The following is a 7229-nucleotide window of genomic DNA, read 5'->3' on the forward strand; positions in this document are numbered from 1 at the left end:
CAGGAATTGTTGTTGGCTTTGCCCCGTAGAGAAGAAGGCTAGTATAGCTGCTTGTCAGCATCGACTGCTTGTGCAAATTGATGACCTTAATTCTTTAACTAGGAAAATGTGAAAACTAAAGTAACGTGGATAGCTGTAGCTAATGGAGAGAGATGTAGGAACTATTTCTGTATTAAACCAGACCACAATCTTTTCTTAACCTTAATGAAGTGAAGTGAGTGCCTAAACATAACCATAAAAAAGTAATAATACATAAATAAATATAATAAATTAAGATATTGTACAGCAAGATTGGCCATTTTGATGAAAAACAAATATGTTGTCTCCGACCATTTAACTGATACATTCAGTATCAACATATTTTCGACTTGCCAAATGCGTAAATTAAAATTATTATCTAGTTGAACTGTTTCGTCTCCTCTTTAGAAAGCTTTAGTACAAAGTGATCGCTCTCCATCCACCATGTGTTTGTGTCCCATTTGCTAAAATAAAAGAACTGCTTTTTGAAAAGACAGACAGGTTCACACAGTACCACCAATACAGACAGGGCAGTCATGCTTAAGTAATGTGCTAGACCTCATGCATACCTGCCTTTAGTGCTGTCAATTTTCTAAAGCATAATTTTTTTAATATTCTTTAAGGTTTTATATCTAATGTTGACTCAAAACTGTACTGCAACATGTGAGATAAAGTCAGTCTTACAAAAAAAGAAAAGAATAATATAATAAACATTAATCAATGAAAATGAAACCAATTAACTGTAAAATGTCACAGCACACACACACACACGCACACACACACCATCACAGTTTATAAACCTGCTAGACATGCTTTGCAAGGTGACAATGCCAGATGCCACGTGGCATTAAAAATGCAACCTGTTAAACAACACAGATGTTCTCTCAGGCAGAAATGCATCCTGGGAAAAAACTTCAGGGAACTAGGCCTGTCAGGTGTCAGATTTGTCTTGGCTGTGCATCACCCTCAACAAGTCCTGTCAATCAATTACTTTATGTTATAGAAGACTGTTTAGAGCTGGGGTCTGGAAACACTTGTGAAAGTGGTGGAATTTGTATGTGAGGGTAGAGTTAGGGTTCACATGAGAAGAAGGGTTGTCAGACAGTGAAGTCTCTCAATACTCTGCTTTGTCAATGAACACCAACAATTGTCAACAGGATTATGCAAAAAGTACTGAACTGATTTGCACCGTACTGGATGGAGGGATGAGACATTGGCCAGGGAAGAACTCTGGTGCGGATCTAGATATTTTTCTATGACTTTTAGTTTTTTTGTTTGAAGTCTGGTGTATGTTTAACATTGGCCTTGGCGGAGGTCTGCGCTGTCTGGGTGTCCTTCTACTTTTATTCTCACTCAGCCTGTTGAAATACTTTATCTCTTCAGTAGATTGTGTCGTACTGTACCTCCAGATGTTTGCACATCTTTGCTGAAAAGGTTTGTGGCCTTGATGAGTGTTGCCTTGCTTTCTCAAGTTTTAGCTACATCACTCTAATATGCCAAATGCCACTACACACATGCATATATATCTGTCCAGCTTCAGCTCCCATACAAATTAAGTCAACTGATCTTGACGTTATGTTTTGTTCCTCTGTTCTCCATTTCTTTTTGTGTTACTTTTCCTCCTTTCTTCTTGCTTGTCACGTTAAGTCCCTTGCTGTTTGGAAACAATTTTAATTTACCTCTTGAAGTCCTTCAGCACACTGTTCCGTTTTCCTGCTAATTTGTTGCTCGCTGCGTCCCCCACCAAATCCTCTCTTTCCACTCTCAATCTGTTGCTATTCAGCTCTCTATCAATGTGCAATTCCTCTTTGTTTTGCTTTTTCTCTTTCTCACCCATTCTCACCCTCTTCCATACTCTCATGTGGGTTGTGTCTCCGCAGAGTTCTTACCTCCATCCCTCCCCTTGGTTCCTTTCTTCTCTCAAGTTCATCCTTTTTCTTTACACTTTCTATGTTTTAAATTTCTTCTTCCATTGTACTTTTTCCATTGTATTTTTTTTTTTCGTATTGACAATTGTCAAGTGTTACAAAGAGAACAAACACCTTGGCTCTGTCCTCATCTTTTGTTGTGTCAGACATTGTCTTTAAGCAGCAGAGCTCCTCTCTCTGTCGCATCACAGTATTTTGCCATGACTGGCAAACGTGCTTTGTCACTCATGTCTACACTCTCGTCAAGCGCAATGCTAAATACCGCAGCATCTTTTAACCCAGCTGTTTGCTGCTTGCTGACATTTTCTGCCATTTCTTTGATGCGTCAACACTTCTAGCGGGCATGGGAATATCTTTTATATATGTGAGTCTCTTTGTTTGGTAAGCCTTCAAACAGAACCTCTGAGCCTCCTTAACACATTCGCCTTCAGTGAATGGCTTTCCGCGTTTTGCAATGCAATGAGCAATGAGGTAGCTTGCTTTAGTTTAGCAGAGGCAGTGAGTTTGAGGGCTTTGACTTGATTCTTCTATATTGACTATTGACTATTGACTTCAACAAGTGGACACAGAATGTTTGATGGATTCTGCTTTATCTCAGAATGGCACTTAATATTGACATTCAACAAACATCATTTTCAAAACATTATACAAGCACACATATCACAGTCCTTCTGAAAAACAGAACCGCACTCTTCTGTCCATGAGGGCTGGCACGCCCAAACCTTTACTTTAGCTTTGAATAGCTAGTGGGGCTGCCAACATCTACCAAACCTGAATCGCTGCACTGTAATGTAATAATGTGAGCTGGAGGTCGTGCTGTGAGTCAAACTACATGATGCAGGCTGTGCAACAGCCAATGGCTGTTAAAGAGGTGATCTAGCAAATCCTCTTTCGCACTCTTATCGCCAACCAGCCAGTGGTGGCGCAATCTTCCGATATTTACTCAAATTCTAGTTGTTTATTTTGCGGAGGCTGTTGAGGCATGTAACAGTGTATGACATGCAAAGCAATGCTTTGCAATTCAACAGTTCAATGAGCAGAAGCAGGTACTGTGACATCAGGGTGTATTCCAATAAGCTGCTTCCATCAGCTTTTAAAATATCTCTTCTTTGATAGACCAACTGAACCACCAAGTGAGAAACCTTTGTGATATTTTGTCCTTTGCTTCAGATTTCTGGTCTTTCCATTTAAGTTTTTCACATGTAAGTTGAAAATGTGCACATAAAAATATTGGTACTCTTTGCTTTTCCACACCTATTCTCTCTATTTCTTCCTTTTTATATTCTCTCCATGTGAATTCTGCCTTAATACACCAAAAAATGAATAAAAAAACAGAAGAAACCTGATGGAAACACTACTGTACCGCTGGGTACTGTGGTTTTTCCCTGATTTGGAGAACTCTTAATGTTGTTAGCATGCTAATTTAAATTTAGTGTTTAGGTGTGAATTTGTCCTGTGGGTATGAATGCCTTTTTGTGCGTGCGTGCGTGCGTGCGTGCGTGCGTGCGTGCGTGCGTGCGTGCGTGCGTGCGTGCGTGCGTTCGTACGTGTGTGTGCGCGGCATGTGTAAGTCACAGTAATGGTTGTTGAGGGTTATTAATTCTCTGTCATTATTAAAGTAGAAACATGTTCTGCTTAATCAGCTGCTACACATGGTTAGCAGGTCCTCACTCTAAGTATATGCCCTTGTACTTGAAATGATTAATATCATATTGTTCTTACAAGGTCTTCTAAATACAGATACAAGATTTAACTTCAAAAACGTGCACTTTTGTTGATGCACATTGTAAAGCGTAATGCTGTAACAGCTCTGCAGGATTCAATCATGAGTGGGCAGTTCCTGCTAATTTCTGAAATATATTTATTTCAAAATCTAATTAGAGCATAAACCCCTTGAGATACACCATCTCGTTTTCAAACTTTTATAATAAAATATACAATCCAACGACACAAAACAATTCAAATAAAGACTCTCCCAACACTAAACCATGCCTACTACATCTGTTACAAGTGTCATCTATTCAGAGAAAAATAAATAAAGCAAGAAATGTAGAACGAAAAAATATAAATGAATAGTATTTTGACATTGTCATTTGGTCTGAGTCTACTTATAAATTAAGTATGAAAAAAATGTGATCAAAAACTAGAATAAGTAGGTTTAAAGTTAACAAGTAAAGAAGTCTTAAAGTCATTAATAAAAGTGATCGATCTAAACGAGTTAAGAAAATTATTCCAGTCTCATGAAACTCTGACATCTCCTAATCTATTTAAAGTTTCTTGGCACAATAAGAAAAAAAAAAGTGAAATGGAAGCTGGTGGACAATTTTTCTTACTTTCTGTTTCTTTTTTGTTACTTTTACAATGAATTGACCATTATAGTATTCTGAGACTGGCATTTATTTACTTCTAATATAATCAATATCAGTCCTAAAAGAGAGTATATTAAATTCTTAACAGAGTATTTCTAGATTCAAATTACAGCCTGAGCAGTCAGGATTTGGACTGTTATAGCACAACAACAACAACAGAATTATGTGTACTTAACAATATTATCCAAGCCCTGGACTTTTCATTGACCTCTCTAAAGCATTTGATTCAGTCAGTCATGATCTACTGGATCACCTATGCTCAATTGGTGTAAACAGCCCATTAAATGGTTTCCTGACTGTCTCTCAGCTAGAACTCCGACAGTAGTCTCCAAAAGTCAGTCCCCTTAGTATTAGTACAGGTATTCCACAAGGGTCATTCTTGGTCCTCTTTAATTCACTATATACATAAACCATATCATCTCTGCCACCCCAAACTGTAATGTACACTTTTAGGCAGATGACACAATTGTGTATGCCACTGGCTCTTAATAATATCTGGCCATTGCAATTTTACAGTATGCTTTTGACACATTTCAGGTCTCTCTCATCATAAGCTTGTTTTAAACTCTGGTAAAACTCTGAATGTATGCTATTCTCTAGGTCTCCTAAGAGTTCCTGTTCTAATGCCCATACCGAAACCCTTCTTGGTCATGATATTGAAAAAGTTGAATGTTATAAATACTTATGACTCACTTATAATGTTGAATGCCTATCAAGCAAGGTCAAGGAAAAAATTGGATTTCATTTCTCTTCTGCTAGTCGAAAGACCATTGAACAATCTATAATTCTATCTGATCTTGATTGTGGTGGTGATTGTATAAATTCATGCTTCCCCCAACACCCTGAAGTCTCTTGACTCCCTATATCATGGCGTACTGCGTTTCATCACAGGTGACACATTTCTCACTTACCATTGCATCTTATATGAAAAGGTGGAATGATCCTCCTTAACAAATAGAAGGGAGCAGCATTGCATGCTATTTATTTAACAAGCTCTACTGCAAGAACCACCCAGTTCACAGTCACACTTGTACATGCTTTTCTTAAATATGAAAAAGTACAATGTACTGTATGTCTGTGAATTATCTGTGTATCCATTTTTAATGTAGGGATTTATGTGTCTGTCTCTGTATAAACTGAATATGTTTGTTTTTAGTACACAAGTCTCTTGAGAAAGAGGTCCTGATCTCAGTGGGACTACCTGTTTAAGTAAAGGATTTAATGGTAATACAGAAGGCTATTTGAATGTAAAGTGGGCTAGTTACACTCACTACACTCATGCATGTCCCTCACACTGAGTAATTACAAAGTCCCTACTCACTTGCTCCCTAAAATAAATTATGGATGTGTAAATAAAAAAAATTGTCAGAGGATAGAGTTCTTGTTTTCTTATTTTTCATTTTTGCAGATAAATTCATTAACAGGTAATATCTGCTGTAGTCCTTTGACACTCCATCTCTGAGAATCTGCTGTAGTCCTTTGACACTCCATCTCAAACCCTATCCTAAAGTCTTTCCTTCTAAGTGCTCCCAAAACACACACACACACACACACACACACACACACACACACACACACACACACACACACACACAGAGTACACACACTTTATCACTCCCTGCATTTATCCACAAGATTAATGTTTTTGTTTTACTGACATTTTTGACAAGATCTCATTGCTGAGTTTGTGCTGTATATATGTTTGCTCACCTTTTTACATAGCACACATATACAGTATATGTAAACACACACACACACACACACACACACACACACACAAACACAAACACACTGAAAAATCCCTCTCCTTCCATTCCACCTCTGCATCAGTGTTTGTAGTAAATGCAGTAAATGTCCTGGGGGTGTCTAGAGTCTGTGATCTTCTCTGCTTAGCAAAATAATTCACTGCACCTATTATTCCTCTGTGTTCGGTACTCCCTTTCCTCTTTCTAAAAAAATTTCTTGTTTCATATCTTTTGAGCTCTTTTATTGGCATTTGTCTCTGTAATTATATGCCTTTAATCACCTATAGCGACAGTTGCCTTTGCTCGGGTTAGGTGGTTGACAGGCCTTGTAGAGGAAGGTCAGCAACCACCTCAGAAGATGGCTTACACTTGAGCAGCATCAACATACTGTGGGCATAAACACAAGCTTCTCTGAAGAGACTTCAGAGTCAGAAGTGCATGAGCTGCACGATGCATGAAGAGTCACAAATCAGGATTGCAAGAGATTAAAAAAGGCACAGGATGATGTTCTGCAGGTGGAATTGAGGCTCTGTCACAGCAGGATGTGAAAGTGGTGAACCAAAGCACGACTCTTCATTTTCCGTCTGTGACACATCTAAAAGAAAAGACAAGCACTGCTGAGTCCAGAGAAGCAGAGGGAGAGGTAGGGAGCAGCAGTGTGGTACCTTCATGTTGGGACATGACAAAGATGACTTATGCTGCCTCACTCAGGCAGTGTACAACATGTTTGCCAGCCTGTTTACCTTCAGACATCGGTCAAGGCAGGAACATCAACCATATGTTTTAAGCATGGAGCTCTGGAGCACATGCTGAGCAGCAGCCTCTGGGCAGCGGGAGAGAAATGCTACAGACGACAGACATGGTCAACCCTTCAGGGATTTTGCAAAACCCATTCGTTCAGGTATGAATAGGGAGGAAGAATCGGGTACGTCCCTCAAAACACACTATCAACTTTATCACCAAGGAGAAATTAATGTAGTTGCAGTTTGTATCTAAGGTTTTCAAACTGTGAGGCCAGCTGAACGAGACAGACAAAAACATCTACAGGAATCCTGGCCTCTGCAAGGGACTTGAAGCAGCTGGTGGACTGGGAGAAACAACTGAAGTCCCTCCAGCTTATACTATTTTAAGACCACCATTGTCTTGTCTGAGTCCACCGAGTAGGTTGT

Source organism: Seriola lalandi, unplaced genomic scaffold, assembly GCF_002814215.2.
Source record: "Seriola lalandi dorsalis isolate HSWRI2012SDOR001 ecotype SW California unplaced genomic scaffold, Sedor1 jcf7180002054664, whole genome shotgun sequence".
In the NCBI taxonomy this organism is placed as follows: Eukaryota; Metazoa; Chordata; class Actinopteri; order Carangiformes; family Carangidae; genus Seriola; species Seriola lalandi.